This window comes from Arachis hypogaea, chromosome 16, assembly GCF_003086295.3.
Source record: "Arachis hypogaea cultivar Tifrunner chromosome 16, arahy.Tifrunner.gnm2.J5K5, whole genome shotgun sequence".
In the NCBI taxonomy this organism is placed as follows: domain Eukaryota; kingdom Viridiplantae; phylum Streptophyta; class Magnoliopsida; order Fabales; family Fabaceae; genus Arachis; species Arachis hypogaea.
The window spans coordinates 93,164,159-93,181,323 of NC_092051.1; the positions used below are offsets into that span (position 1 = coordinate 93,164,159).

At 36.3% G+C, this 17,165-nt stretch overlaps 1 non-coding gene across 1 annotated transcript; it reads left to right on the top strand.

Annotated features, from left to right (window-relative positions):
• The first annotated feature begins 2,789 nt into the window (after nucleotides 1–2,789).
• On the top strand, nucleotides 2,790–2,897 carry LOC112760406 (small nucleolar RNA R71). Its single transcript, XR_003180848.1, has one exon. It is a non-coding gene; the product is annotated as a small nucleolar RNA R71 (small nucleolar RNA).
• Nucleotides 2,898–17,165: the final 14,268 nt, after the last annotated feature.

The window sequence follows — 17,165 nt, forward strand, 5'->3', positions numbered from 1 at the left end:
TGAGCTCTTTTATGTCTCTTCCTTGTCTTTGTTGCTCCTCCCTCATTGCTTTTTGATCTTCTCTAATTTCATGAAGGATGATGGAGTGCTCTTGATGTTCCATCCTTAATTGTCTCATGTTGGAACTTAATTCTCCTAGGGAGGTGTTGATTTGCTCCCAATATTTATGTGGAGGGAAGTGCATCCCCTGAGGTATCTCAGGGATCTCTTGATTTGCAGCCACATGTTCTACCACTGAGCTATAGACCCTTTAGATGAATCTTTCCATCTCCCATGACTCAGAGGTGGAAGCTTTTGTCTTCCCTTCCCCTTTTCTAGAGGTTTCTCCGGTCTTAGGTGCCATCAATGGTAATGGAAAAACAAAAAGCTTATGCTTTTACCACACGAAACTTAGAATGTTGCTCGCCCTCGAGCAAAAGAAGAAAGAATAGAAGAAGAAAAAGAAGATATGGAGGAGATGAAGGGATATGTGTATGGATGTGAGTGGTGAATGGAAAACAGAAGGGATGACCATGAATGGAGAGAGAGAGAGGGTGAGGTGGGTGGGGATCCTGTGAGATTCACAGATCCTGAGATGATCTTGTGGTGTCCACAAATCCTGAAGTGTCAAGGATTTACATCCCTGCACCCATTAGGCATGTAAAATGCCCTTGCACACAACTCTGGGTGTTCAGCGCCAGATTGGTGCTTGTTTTGGGCGTTGAACGCCCATTTGTTGCCCATTTCTAGCGTTGAACACCAGAACCATGCTTGTTCTGGGCGTTCAGCGCCAGCTCTTCTCCAGGGTGCAATTCTGGCGTTCAAACGCCCAGATGCTACCCATTTTAGGCGTTCAGCGCCAGAACCATGCTCTGTTCTGGCGTTGAACGCCAGCCATATGCTTCTTACTGGCGTTTAAACGCCAGTAAGGTCTTCCTCCAGGGTGTGATTTTTCTTTTGCTGTTTTTGATTCCGTTTTCAATTTTTATATTTATTTTGTGACTGCACATGATCATGAACCTAATAAAACATGAAAAACAATGAAAATAAAAATTGGGTTGCCTCCCAACAAGCGCTTCTTTAATGTCAATAGCTTGACAGTGGGCTCTCATGGAGCCTTACAGATGTTCAGAGCATTGTTGAGACTCCCCAACACCAAACTTAGAGTTTGGATGTGGGAGTTCAACACCAAACTTAGAGTTTGGTTGTGGCCTCCCAACACCAAACTTAGAGTTTGACTGTGGGGGCTCTGGTTGACTCTGTTTTGAGAGAAGCTTTTTATGCTTCCTCTCCATGTTTACACAACGGTAACCTTGAGTTGTAAACACAAGGGAGTCCTCATTCAATTGGAGGACTAATTCACCTCTGTCAACATCAATCACAGCTCTTGCTGTGGCTAGGAAGGGTCTTCCAAGGATGATGAATTCATCCTCATTCTTCCCAGTATCCAAGACTATAAAATCAGCAGGGATGTAAAGGCCTTCAACCTTTACTAACACGTCCTCTACTTGTCCATAAGCCTGTTTTCTTGAATTGTCTGCCATATCTAATGAGATTTTAGCAGCTTGTACCCCATAGATTCCCAGTTTCTCTATTACAGAGAGGGACATGAGGTTTATCCCTGAACCAAGGTCACACAGAGCCTTTTCAAAGATCATGTTGCCTATGGTACAAGGTATTACGAACTTTCCAGGATCCTATTTCTTCTGAGGCAATGTCAGTTGATCCAGATCACTTAGTTCATATGTGAACAAGGGAGGTTCATCTTCCCAAGTCTCAATACCAAATAGTTTGGCATTCAGCTTCATGATTGCACCAAGGTACTTGGTAACTTGCTCTTCAGTAACATCCTCATTCTCTTCAAAAGAGGAATACTCATCAAAGCTCATGAATGGCATAAGGAGGTTTAATGAAATCTCTATGGTCTCTAGGTGAGCCTCAGATTCCTTTGGTTCCTCAGAGGAAAGCTCCTTATTGATCACTGGACGTCTCAGGAGGTCTTCCTCACTGGGATTCACGTCCTCTCCTTCCCTTACAGGTTCGGCCATGGTGATCAATTCAATGGCCTTGCACTCTCCTTTTAGATTTTCTTCTGTATTGCTTGGGAGAGTACTAGGAGGGATTTCAGTGATTCTTTTACTCAGCTGGCCCACTTGTGCCTCCAAATTTCTAATGGAGGACCTTGTTTCATTCATGAAACTTACAGTGGCCTTAGATAGATCAGAGACTAAGTTTGCTAAATTAGAGGTATTTTGTTCAGAGTTCTCTGTCTATTGCTGAGTGGATGATGGAAAAGGTTTACTATTGTTAAACCTGTATCTTCCACCATTATTAAAGCCTTGTTGAGGCTTTTGTTGATCCTTCCATGAGAGATTTAGATGATTTCTCCATGATGGATTATAGGTGTTTCCATAAGGTTCACCTAAGTAATTTACCTTTGCTATTGCAGGGTTCTCAGGATCATAAGCTTCTTCTTCAGAAGATGCCTCTTGAGTACTGTTAGATGCAGCTTGCATTCCATTCAGACTATCAGAAATCATATTGACTTGCTGAGTCAATATTTTATTTTGAGCCAATATGGCATTCAGAGTATCAATTTCAAGAACTCCCTTCTTCATAGGCGTCCCATTACTCACAGGATTCCTCTCAGAAGTGTACATGAACTGGTTATTAGCAACCATGTTAATGAGTTCTTAAGCTTCTGCAAGCATTTTCTTTAGGTGAATGGATCCACCTGCAGAAGTATCCAATGACATCTTAGCTAATTCAGACAGACCATCATAGAATATATCCAGGATGGTCCATTCTGAAAGCATGTCAGAAGGACACTTTTTGGTCAGTCCTTTGTATCTCTCCCAAGCTTCATAGAGGGATTCACCTTTTTTCTGTCTGAAGGTCTGAACATCCACTCTAAGCTTGCTCAGCTTTTGAGGAGGAAAGAACTTGGCTAAGAAAGCCTTGACCAGCTTATCCCAAGAGTTCAGGCTATCCTTAGGTTGAGAGTCCAACCATACTCTAGCTCTGTCTCTTACAGCAAAAGGGAAAAGCATGAGCCTGTAGACTTCAGGATCTACTCCATTAGTCTTAACAGTATCACAGATCTGCAAGAATTCAGTTAAGAACTGAAAAGGATCTTCAGATGGAAGTCCATGAAACTTGCAGTTCTGTTGCATCAGAGAAACTAATTGAGGTTTAAGCTCAAAATTGTTTTCTCTAATGGCAGGAATGGAGATGCTTCTTCCATGTAAATTGGAATTAGGTGCAGTAAAGTCACCAAGCATCCTCCTTGCATTATTATTATTTTCGGCGACCATCTCCTCTTCCTGTTCGAAAATTTCTGAAAGGTGCTTACTGGATTGTTGTAATTTAGCTTCTCTTAGTTTTCTCTTCAGAGTCCTTTCAGGTTCTGGATCTGCTTCAACAAGAATGTTCTTGTCCTTGCTCCTGCTCATATGAAAAAGAGAGAACAGAAAAATAATAATAATAGGGGTCCTTTTTACCACAGTATAGAGGTCCCTGTGTGAGTAGAAGAAAGGAAGAAGAAAAAAATTCGAACACAAATGGAGAAGGGGGTTCGAATTTGGGTGAGATGAAGTGTTAGTAGATAAATAAATAAATAGAAGGAGATAAGAGAGAGAGAGAGAGAATTTTCGAAAATAATTTTTGAAAAAGAGTTAGTGATTTTCGAAAATAGTTTTTGAAAAAGGTTAGTAATTTTTCGAAAATTAAAATCAAAAATTAAAATAATTAGTTAATTAAAATGAAATTTTGAAAAAGAGGGAAGATATTTTCGAAAATTAGAGAGAGAGAGTTAGTTAGGTAGTTTTGAAAAAGATAAGAAACAAACAAAGAGTTAGTTAGTTAGTTGAAACAAATTTGAAAATCAATTTTGAAAAGATAAGAAGATAAGTTCGAAAATATATTTTAAAATCAAATTTTTGAAAAAGATATGATTTTGAAAAAGATAAGATAGAAAGATATTTTTGAAAAGATATGATTGAAATTAGTTTTGAAAAAGATTTGATTTTTAAAATCACAATTAATGACTTGATTCACAAGAAATCACAAAATATGATTCTAGAACTTAAAGTTTGAATCTTTCTTAACAAGTAAGTAACAAACTTGAAATTTTTGAATCAAAACATTAATTGATGATGTTATTTTCGAAAATTATGTAATAAAGATAAGAAAAATATTTTTGAAAAATATTTTTAAAATTTTCGAAAATAACTAAGAAAAATGAAAAAGATTTGATTTTTGAAAAAGATTTTGAAAAAGATAAGATTTTTAAATTGAAAGTTTGATTTGACTCATAAAAACAACTAGATTTTTAAAAATTTTTGAAAAAGTCAAATCTAATTTTCGAAATTTTAAGAGAGAAAAAGGGGAAGATATTTTTTTTATTTTTGAAATTTTTAATGATGAGAGAGAAAAACACTAAAAATGCTCAATGCATGGAGATTTTAGATCAAAACAATGAATGCATGCAAGAATGCTATGAATGTCAAGATGAACACCAAGAACACTTTGAAGATCATGATGAACATCAAGAACATATTTTTGAAAAAATTTATATGCAAAGAAAACATGCAAGACACCAAACTTTGAAATCTTTCATGTTTAGACTCTATGGATGCAAAAATGCACATGTAAAACAAGAAAAGATGCAAAACAAGAAAATATCAAGATCAAACAAGAAGACTTACCAAGAACAACTTGAAGATCATGAAGAACACTATGAATGCATGAATTTTTCGAAAAATTGCAAGATGAACATGCAATTGACACCAAACTTAAAATCTGACTCAAGACTCAAACAAGAAACATGAAATATTTTTTATTTTATGATTTTATAATTTTTTGTATTTTCTTTTAATTTTTTTTTCAAAAATCATTTTGAAAAAGAAAAAATAAGAATTCAAAAATTTTTAATATGAATTCCAGGAATCTTATGCTCTTTAGTCTAAAGCTCCAATCAAAGGGTCAGGCATGACTTAATAGCCAGCCAAGCTTTAGTATGTAACTCAGACATGACACGCCTGACATGCCCTATCCAAAAGAATTAGACATGACTTTACAGCCAGCCAGGCTTCAACATGTTTCATGAAACACTAGAATTCATTCTTAAAAATTCTGAAGAAAAATATATTTTTGAAAACATTTTTTTTTAAATTTTTTTTTTCGAAAACAAAGGAGAAATTTTTGAAAGATTTTTGAAAAATTTTTGAAAACAAAACAAAAAGAAAATTACCTAATCTGAGCAACAAGATGAACCGTCAGTTGTCCAAACTCGAACAATCCCCGGCAACGGTGCCAAAAACTTGGTGCACAAAATTGTGATCTCAGATAACGGCGCCAGAAACTCTGTACGCACGTCTTAATAAATCGTTTTTCATTCACAACTTCGATACAACTAACCAGCAAGTGCACTGGGTCGTCCAAGTAATAAACCTTACGTGAGTAAGGGTTGATCCCACGGAGATTGTTGGTATGAAGCAAGCTATGGTCACCTTGTAAATCCCAGTCAGGCGGATATAAATTAGTTATGGAGTTTTCGAACATAAATAATAAATAGATAGAAAATAAGGATAGAAACACTTATGTATATCATTAGTGAGAATTTCAGATAAGTGTATAGAGATGCTTTCGTTCCTCTGAATCTCTTCTTTCCTGCTGTCTTCATCCAATCAGTCCTATTCCTTTCCATGGCTGGCTTTATGTAAGGGCATCACTGTTGTCAATGGCTACATCCCATCCTCTTGTGAAAATGGTCCAAATGCTCTGTCACAGCACGGCTAATCATCTGAGGTTCTCGATCATGCTGGAATAGGATTCACCCTCCTTTTGCGTCTGTCACTACGCCCAGCAATCGCGAGTTTGAAGTTCGTCACAGTCATTCAATACCAGAGTCCTACCCGGAATACCAAAGACAAGGTTTAGACTTTCCGGACCCTCATGAATGCCGCCATCAATCTAGCTTATACCACGAAGATTCTGATTAAGAGATCCAAGAGATACTCATTCAATCTAAGGTGGAACGGAAGTGGTTGTCAGGCACGCGTTCGTGGGGGAATGATGATGATTGTCACGTTCATCACATTCAGGTTGAAGTACGAATGAATATCTTAGAAGCGGAATAAGTTGAATTGAATAAAAAAACAATAGTACTTCGCATTAATCTTTGAGGAACAGCAGAGCTCCACACCTTAATCTATGGAGTGTAGAAACTCTACCGTTTGAAAATACATAAGTGATGAAGGTCCAGGCATGGCCGAATGGCCAGTCCCCAAAACGTGATCACAGGATCAAAAATACAATCCAGGATGTCTAATACAATAGTAAAAAGTCCTATTTATACTAAACTAGTTACTAGGGTTTACAGAAGTAAGTAATTAATGCATAAATCCACTTCCGGGGCCCACTTGGTGTGTGCTTGGGCTGAGCTTGAATGTTACACGTGTAGAGGTCAATCTTGGAGTTGAACGCCAGTTTGTAATGTATTTCTGGTGTTCAACTCTGGCTTTTGACATGTTTCTGGCGTTTAACTCCAGACAGCAGCGTAGAACTGGTGTTCAACGCCATTTTACGTCGTCTAAACTCGGCCAAAGTATGGACTATTATATATTGCTAGAAAGCTCGGGATGTCTACTTTCCAACGCAATTGGAAGCGCGCCATTTTGAGTTCTGTAGCTCCAGAAAATCCACTTTGAGTGCAGGGAGGTCAGAATCCAACAGCATCAGCAGTCCTTCTTCAACCTCTGAATCTGAATTTTGCTCAAGTCCCTCAATTTCAGCCAGAAAATACCTGAAATCACAGAAAAACACACAAACTCATAGTAAAGTCCAGAAATGTGAATTTAACATAAAAACTAATGAAAACATCCCTAAAAGTAACTAGATTCTACTAAAAACATACTAAAAACAATGCCAAAAAGCGTATAAATTATCCGCTCATCAGCCATCCTGTCGTTAAACGCCCAGAATGGTATCCATTCTGGCGTTTAACGCCCAAAATACTAACCTTTTGGGTGTTTAACGCCCAGCCAGGTACCCTGGCTGGCGTTTAAACGCCAGTTTTCCTTCCTCACCGGGCGTTTTGAACGCCCAGCTTTTTCTGTGTAATTCCTCTGCTGCATGTTCTGAATCTTCAATTCTCTGTATTATTGACTTGAAAAGACATAATTTTGAAAAATTTTTGAATTTTTAATGATGAGAAACAATAAGATGAAACTAATCATGGAAAATCAAGATCAAAACAAATAATGCATGCAAGACACCAAACTTATAAATTTTTATATTAGAGACACTAACAAATTGAGAATGCATATGAAAAACAACAAAACACACAAGACAAGAGAATTTAAAGATCAGAGCAAGGAAATCATCAAGAATAACTTGAAGATTAATGAAGAACATAATGCATATATTCGAAAATTGCAAGAAATTAAATAAAACACGCAGGACACCAAACTTAAAAATTGACACTGGACTCAAACAGGAAACATAGATTATTTTTGGTTTTATGATTTTATAAAAAATTTTTGTAATTTTTCAAAAATTATTTGGAAAAGAAAATAAAGATTTCAAAATTCATAATAAGAATTCCAGGAATCATGCAATGTTAGTCTAAAGCTTCAGTCTAAAAAGATTAGACATGGCTAGCCAAGCTTCAGCAGGACATTACAAACAACAGCCAAATTGATGAGAATCAATCAGCTTTTGTGATAATAAAAACATCATCTGAAACTCTAGAATTCATTCTTAAAAATTCTGAAGAATAAAAAGAAAATAAAGTTACCTAATCTAAGAAACAAGATGAACCATCAGTTGTCCAAACTCGAACAATCCCCGACAACGGCGCCAAAAAATTAGTGCACGAAATTGTGATCATCAATGGCGCCAACAACTTGGTACGCACAATTGTAATCTCAACTCTTTTTCACAGTTCCGCACAACTAACCAGCAAGTGCACTGGGTCGTCCAAGTAATAAACCTTACGTGATTAAGGGTCGATCCCATGGAGATTGTCGGCTTGAAGCAAGCTATGGTCATCTTGTAAATCTCGGTCAGGCGGATTCAAATGGTTATGGAGAATTGATAATTAAAAGATGAATAGAATATAAAATAAGATAGAGATACTTATGTAATTCATTGGTGAGAATTTCAGATAAGCCTATGAAGATGCTTTGTTCCTCCTGAACATTTGTTTTCCTATTGTCTTCATCCAATCATTCATACTCCTTTCCATGGCAAGCTGTATGTTGGGTTTCACCGTTGTCAATGGCTACCTCCCGTCCTCTCAGCGAAAATAGTCCAAATGCACTGTCACCGCACGGCTAATCATCTATCGGTTCTCGATCATGTTGGAATAGGATCAATTGATCCTTCTGCGTCTGTCACTACGCCCAACACTCGCGAGTTTGAAGCTCGTCACAGTCATCCCTTCCCAGATCCTACTCAGAATACCACAGACAAGGTTTAGACTTTCCGGATCTCAGGAATGGCCGCCAATATTTCTAGCCTATACCACGAAGGTTCTAATCTTAGATTAGAAACCCAAGAGATACACATTCAAACTTGTTTGCATGTAGAACGGAAGTGGTTGTCAGGCACGCATTCATAGGTGAGAATGGTGGTGAGTGTCACATAATCATCACATTCAACATGTTCTTGAGTGCAAATAAATATCTTGGAGAAGAAATAGACTTGAGTTGAATAGAAAAACAATAGTACTTTGCATTAATTCATGAGGAACAGCAGAACTCCACACCTTAATCTATGGTGTGTAGAAACTCCACCATTGAAAATACATAAGTGAAAATAGTGTTCATTGGCTTCGGCCCCAGAGGGGGAACCAGAATAACCAAGATTGATCCCTCTTTTGATAAGATGAAAATACAATAGCAAAAGGTCCTATTTATAGAGAACTAGTAGCCTAGGGTTTACAGAAATAAGTAATTAATGCAGAAATCTTCTTCCGGGCCCACTTGGTGTGTACTTGGTATGAGCATTGAAGCTTTCACATGTAGAGACTTTTCTTGGATTTAAACGCTAGCTTTGGTGCCAGTTTGGGCGTTTAACTCCAGCTTTTATGCTTGTTCTGGCATTTTGACGCTAGAATTTTTATGCTGACTTGGAACGCCAGTTTGGGCCATCAAATCTCGGGCAAAGTATAAACTATTATATATTGCTGGAAAGCCCAGGATGTCTACTTTCCAACACAATTGAGAGCACGCCAATTGAGAGTCTGTAGCTCCAAAAAATCCACTTCGAGTTTAGGGAGGTCAGAATCCAACAGCATCTGCAATCCTTTTTAGCCTCTGAATCAGATTTTTGCTCAAGTCCCTCAATTTCAGCTAGAAAATACCTGAAATCATAGAAAAATACACAAACTCATAGTAAAGTCTAGAAATGTGATTTTTAATTAAAAACTAGTAAAAATATAATAAAAAGTAACCAAAATATAATAAAAACACACTAAAAACAATGCCAAAAAGCGTATAAATTATTCGCTCATCAATTATGCAGAGACAAGGAAGTAAATATGAAGTTAGATGCGGTGGTAGTCCGCATGCATATGCAAGTTAGTATGAAGTTAGATGTGGCGGTAGTCTGCACACATATGCAGATGCAAAAGCTTAAAATGAACAAGAAGTTGCAGAACTGAAAAATCATTATTGAATTGGAAATATGATTGATAAGAAGAAGGAGAAAGAAGAAGAGCTGGAGAGCTTACAAGGGAACTCTTAGAGCTTCTCTCTCTAACTTCTCTCTATGATTGTGTTTCTAATAAATCTGCCTCAAAATGTTGCTGAGGTTCTCTTTTATATACCTAGATTTTACTGTTTCTACAGTTCAGTTCATGCTGACCTGTACTATTTCTACAATACAAGTTCATATAATTTTGGATTTTACATAAATTTTGAAATGCTTACATAATCAATTTTCAAATGCTTATCTAATCTTCTCCTAGGTTGATCCCGAAGCAATCGTCTTCGTTTTGATTATAATCACTTGAGGATTCTGCTGAAGAAGTAGGGTCTTCTTTGTGTGCTTTATCTTCTTCGATCATCCGCATTATTTGCTGGAGATGTTTTGCTAGTGTTTCTTTTGATTGGGCTCCTGCTAGGGCTGTAGCAATTTGGGCCTTCTGATTAAGAAATATTGACTTTTTAGGATCAAATGGCTTGGCGAACTTAGAGTGTTTGTTGAACCATTTTCAGACTATGTCCGGGTGAGCCATGGTTGCATCGAATTGAGACCACCATTTAACATAGGCATTTCTTTGCAGCATTGGTGGTGCTTTTGGGTGCTCCTGTTTGCCGTACCTGTATTGCCATGAGAATACCCAGGCCAGTGAAAATGTAGAGAAAAATTGAAGATTTGCAGGGATGCTTGTCTCTTGTTGGTCAAATTTTTTTATGAAAATTTTGAACCCCTCATCGGCAGGTGGGGGCAAGATATCTGGTAAAGGGCCAAAATAATCCCACCATTGAGTAAACTAGTTTGGAAAATGATAATTGGTATTTTTCTTGAAGTAAATGAGCCAGGAATGTCTATTCTGATTATTTTGTAACCAAAATACTCTTGTCTAGGCGTCCACATAATCCCAATAAGAATATCCTATCAGGTCAAAAGGTTAGCAAAATTTTTTGGTATTATTTGGGTTTTTTCCAAATTGAGTAGGGGTGAGTACTTCTAAAATTTGAATGGTTGAATGGGTTATGTTGGTGATATCTTTGGGATCTTTGTAGTGTTTTATCGAGACCGAATCTAAATCCACTAATATGAATTTATAAAACTCTCTGGTTTTGTTTATGGCTGTTGGTCTAAAATGAAATCCTTGTGGAAAAACTTTAGGGATTACCTTAGAAGGTGATTTTTCCCAGAACTCGTGTTCCATTAGGAGGACAGATGAGAATTTATTTTTTGAAATGTATGTGGATTGTGGTTTTGGTTGGGTGTTTAGGGGCTGGGTTTGAATTGATTGGGGTAATTTTGTTTGGGTGACTCTTTTACCTTTGGGGTCATTACATATGATTTTTTGGGCTGTTAGTTGTGACAAAAGTTTGGTTAGGTCTATTTCATCATCATCTGAGCTGTCACATATATCAGCCCAAAATTTTTTGTGAAGTTTTGAAAGGCCTGCATCTTGTAAGGCCAACAAGGTTTGGATTGGGAGAGCATAGTCTGTGTAACGACCCAATTTTCAATGTGTCTAGATCATACCGGAAACCGAGCGCTACCAATTTGTCTTCCTAATTATTATCTATTATTTATCATATGAGCCTGATTCGTTGTTAAAAGCGTAGTTAATTTGCGAGGTATATTTTTTTTTGAAAACGTTTGGATTAATAGACGGAATCATTCATAATTAACTCACAACTGATAACAGATAAAATAGTTATAAGCAACCACACATAAATACATCACAAGTAGCTAGCAACATTCAGTTATCCAACCTTTATTAGAGTATAGACCTTTAGTTAGAACACCCCTAGATATAGCTAGATAATAACTATATACCTATACATACATACAACATCCCAGGTCCTGACCTGTTCAAGAGGTCCCTAAGCTGGCCTAGGCTAGCCTAAACTCTATACTCACCTAGTCCCTCTAAACTTCTAAAGCGAGGGAAAATACGTTCTAAGTCTTCAAAACTCAAGTCAGGTGGAACATCATCAAAAGGTAGAACATCATCTGCTACTCCTCTGCACGATCAGACTTTTCCACAGGATGTCTCTCTGGTACCTCATGAAGTAGCCACACAACAGGAGTCTCGTACACAGGATTTAGGTTAAAGTGTGCTTACGAACGGGGTGCAGACGTTGGCTAGTCTCACAGTATATACATATAAACAGAGTATGATATTCACCCTAGACTCAGAAGACTATCTAGAGCAGAATCCTCTTCTTGCGAACGGTCATCAGTGAACTATGGTAAGGTACTCTTACTTCCATCTGAAGGGGGAAGGGAGAGAGAAGGGGTAAGAACTGGGGAGTTTTTAGTAGGACCGGGGTTATTATTTAAGTTCATTAATACCGTATTGTTTAGCAAACGAATAGCAAAATATAGATAAATAGAGAAAATAGAGAAACAGAAAGCAGAACACAAACAAAAGAATACAAGAAAATAAAATGCAAATACAAAGAATAGAATACAAACAAACAGAGCATACATTCATTCAATAATCATAATAGAGGAAATGCACAACCAAGTATGATGCATGTCTGTCCTATGCAGGCGATGAGCTCGCGTGTCGGTTTACACCCTGCAATCCGACATTACCTAGGAACAAGTCCCAGATATGGTTTTCCTTTGTGTCCTTAGTGCATATGTGTCGGTGGTAAGAATACCATTCCTTCGTGACTACCGGCAGTGGGCGCAAAGCCCGACCCCATAATATACGCACAAGGGGAAACAGTGATCCTCAGTTCGTGGGCGTCCCCGAGATCAATTCACAAACAAAACAATGATCCTCAGTTTGTGGGTTTCCCCGAGATCAACATACAACAACAAACATGATCCTCAGTTCGTGGGTTATACCTGAGATCAACATACAACAGTTCGTGGGTTATTCCCGTAATCAATGATTATCAGTTTGTGGGTTTTTCCTGCATATAAAATAGTTAACAGTTCGTAGGTTTCCCCGAGATCAATGATCATTCAGTTCGTGGGTACTTCTCGCATTTAACCAATTATCCGTCCGTGGGTTTTACTACTATTTTCTCTTTGTCTGTTTACTCTGCTCTCATTACTCTCTTTTTTGTATCTGTTTTCTCTGCTCTCATTACTCTTTTCTCTATATCCCTATTACTCTTTTTTCTTTATCTTTTTACTTTACTCTGGTTACTCTGTTCTCTGTGTTACGTTATTCTGCTCTGATTTCTCTATTTAACGTTTGTTTTTAAGGCTTATGTAAATTTCAGAATAAATAGTTAGCCTGTCCTAAGTATAGGTTCATTAAGTCTATACTGAAACAGTTTAACTTTTCATATAATACCTAACCCTAGTCGCAACTCAAGGACTAACTATATTGCCCTAGTTCGTTCACTAATCTCTGTCTGTTTTTCTATTATTAAAACTTTACAGACTTTTCTTTGGTTTTTATCTTTTCTTTAACTTCTTATCTTTCCTTTATCTTTGCCTCACTAACATGTTATTACCACTCCCTAAGTGTTTTATGAAGGTAATTATGAGATTCTACACTTAAAGTTGTCTTTCTAAAGCTTTTACAGAAAACTGCTTTTTCTGCATTATTTTATTATTTTTATTAAAAAAAATTTTAATTAAATATTATTATTTAATATTTTATTATTATTTATTATTTTATTAATATATTTTCGAAAATTACCTTACCTTTTACTTTTAACCTTTAAAATTTACTTTTTACCACCCGTAACTTTTAATATTTCTACTTTAACCACCCTAACTTTCAGAAATTACCAAATAACCCCGCAAACACCAAAAATTTTACTTCCTTGCCCTTTTAAGGATCTAAAGCCTGTTCTTCATTATTCTTCATCACACTCAAAGTGTTCTTCATGTTCTTCATAAATTCTTCAGATTTTTTCTCTGTTTTTTCCCGTTTTTCAGTCTTTTCAGCAACCGATTTTTACCAAAATTCAAAATAAAATTGCAGCCACTAAAGCCCCATCTTTTCTACATGATTTCAATATAAATTGAACCCCAATTTAAGGGTTAGGGTTTCATTTTCCAGAAGCCACAAGAACACAAGTTCATAGCTTGAATTTCATCAAATTTTATCAAATTTTCACCAAAATTTTAACAAGAATTACTCATATAAACAATCAATTTCAAGCACAGCCAAACCATATCATAATTACACAACTCAAACACAATCAATCAAGATTAAATTTTTCAAACCCTACCTTGATTTGCTGCTCCAAATCCGGTTACTCTTTGAAGTGTTCTTAAAGCACTTTTTCCTCCTAAAACACATCAAGAACAACTTTAAAAATCTAAACCATCAACTAAACGAACTTTAGCAATAACTTAGGAAGGTTATCCTCACCTTAAACATGCAGGAAATCAAATATCTTTGGCCCATAAGTTAAGCTAAGCAAGAGATCTAAGGAAGAACATCAAGAAAATACTTGTTTAAGCATGTTTCCTTGAAAACCGAATTGAAGAGGGAGGGAGACAGCCATCTCACCTTATTTCCAGCCTTGATAAGTTACATGGTTATGTAGAGAAAGAAGAGAGGATCATTTTGGTAAAATCGGAGTTTTGATTTGAGTTTTAGTTCAGAAGAAATCAAGCTTTGAAGATTAAGTGTTCATGAAAGTTTCTCTCTTTTCTCTCTTGTTATTTTCTGCCAAAATGATGAAATGTGACAGCCTTGGAGATCTTGGGGGTGTAAGGTGAGTTGTGATTGGTTGGCTTGGAGGTGGATTAAAATAATATTAAAATATCTCTGGTGTACAACTACTAAAACTAGGTGTATCGGAACACTCGTAAAAATATCTCTAAAAATTATTTTCTGAGCTACTAGCATAAATAAAACTAGTAACATATTTATTATGATAATAGAACATGTATGATAAGGCCTTATCATTGCTAAAGTCATCAAAGAGTGCTGGTGCTAAGCTGCACCAGTAAACCGTAAACCTGGTTAAACCGATTTCCTGTTTTTAACTAAAACAGACCAGGTAACCTTATAATATCATTCAAGAATCTTCTAATACTAATATAATACTAATATTATACTATTATCTCTCTTCTCTCATGAATCGAGTCCGGTTCGTCAAACTGAGACTATTTACGAAAACTAGAATCAAAACTCCTAAACGATACGGTTCAAAAACTAGGTTCTTCGTGACTGCATTATCGAGCTTGCCTCAGAAAAGGTTCTAGCTTAAGGATGACATAATGACAATGAGGATGGAGATGCTTGATGATACATTATAGGTGTTCCCTTTACTGATCTTTCAGAGTTCTCCGTACTTTCAGAAAAGATCTCGCGTACTCAAAAAAACTAGGTTGTTACAGTCTGCGTTTGTTTGGTTTGCTGTTTGGCTACTTGGAGGTTGAGTAGATGACTCAACTATATTTTTTGTGATCTGAGTAGATGACTCAGTTGGCTCTTGGTTATTGGGGTAAGTTGTTGGGTAGATGACCCAGTTGGGGTGCTTGACCCTGATTTTTTACTTAGCCCTAGTAGGGCTAGGCGAATGCCTCTGCCTCTTACAAAGGCTAATGTTGCCCTTTTAGGCATGTGGCGGCTTTCCCTGCAAATATTCACGGGTAAGGTAATCAGGGAGAGAGTTTGAGCTTCCTTGAATGTATTCAATTTCGAAATAAAAAACGCTTAAGATAGCTTGCCATCTGGCAAAAATTTGTTTTGATGAAAGATTTTTAACATCTTTTTGTAAGACTTCTTTAGCCGATTTGCAATCAACTCGGACCAAAAATTTTTGATTGAGTAAATCATATTGAAATTTTGTGATGCACAAAACTATGGCTAAAATTTCTTTTTTGATTGTGGAATAGACTTGTTGAGTGCTATTCCAATGTTTTGACATAAATTCAATGATACACTCTTTATCATGCAATTTTTGTTTTAAGATACCACCATATCCTAAATCAGATGCATCTGTTTCAACAATTTTGAATGCATGAGGAACAGGTAAGTAAAGACAAGGAAGATTACGAACTTTGCTTTTAAGAAATCTGATGACTTCAGAATGTTTGTCAGTCCATGGTGGAGGATTTTTCTTAAGCTTGTCATGAAGAGGCTTAATAAGATTACTAAGGTTTGGAATGAAGTCTGAGACATAGTTAAGACATCCTAGGAACCTCTGGAGCTGAGGTTTGTCAATGATATAGTCTGGAAACTTATCTGCAAACAAGATTGATCATTCAATTGGGGTTATTGTTCCTTGGGAAATCATATGACCAAAAAAACGGATTTTTGTTTGAAAAAGGATAATTTTTTATTTGGAAGCAGTAAGTCCATTTTTCTGGATGATGTACATAAAGGTTTTAACATGTTTGAAGTGTTCTTCCAAAGTTTGAGAAAAGATTAAAACATTATCTATATAAACAATTGCAAAGCTTGAGTATAGGTTGAAAATTTCGTTCATGATTTTTTGAAATTCAGAAGGAGCATTTTTCAGACCAAAAGGCATTACATTCCATTCATATTGACCAAATGAAACTGTAAATGCAGTTTTATATCTGTCAGATTCTTTGATTTGGATTTTCCAAAAACCAGATTTCATATCAAATTTTGAAAAGTTATTTGCTGAGTTTAGCCTATTTAGCAAATCCTTTTTGTTTGGGATAGGATAACAAGTCCATTGTAAAGCCTGATTTAAAGGTTTGTAATTAATGACAAGCTTGGGAGTTCCTCATTCTATCTCAGCTTGCTTGTTGACATAAAAAGCTAAGCAAGACCAAGGACTTTTACTTGGACAAATTAATCCTTTGTCTAAAAGATCTTTAATCTCTTTTTGACAATGCTGCAAAAGCTCCTCATTCATTTGAATGGGGCGAGCTTTTGTAGGGATTTGTGATTCTCTGAAATATTTTTCATAAGGAAGATCCACAATGTGTTCTTTCCTTTTTCTGAAGGCATGAGGCAGATTTGAATAGATAGACTTTCAATTTTATATAAAAGACTTTTGATTTTTTCTTGAATCCTTGGTTAGGAAAGTTGGGATTCAAGGGTTTTGAAGGAGATTTCTTCTTTCAAAAAATAAATATGTTTGGTTTTGGATTCAATTTGGTTTAAAGCTTTCTGGGTTGGTGAGTCTAGAAATTCAAAGAAAGTTTTCCTGTCCACCCACATAAGAGGTAATTCCAAGAAAATCTGCTAGGTATGGAAACAAAAGGATTATAAAAGGTTGTCCCCGAAACTACATCATTTTCTATATCTTTTGCTATGATGAAATTTGTTGGAATCCTAAGATTACCATTCTCAACAAAAGCATTGGTTAATTTGAAATTAATTTTTAGTCTTTCACCCGTTATCGAGCTAAGACGTTCAATAATTTTTTCAAAATACTTTATGGGGACCAGACCTTCTTTAATACAATTAGAATCTGCACCTGTGTCAAAGAGTGCGATGGTTTCGAGAATAAAATCTTTAACGACAATTTGGATATTAACACGACATTTCATAAAAGAGAATATGTTTATTAATCTCAAGATTTCTTTCC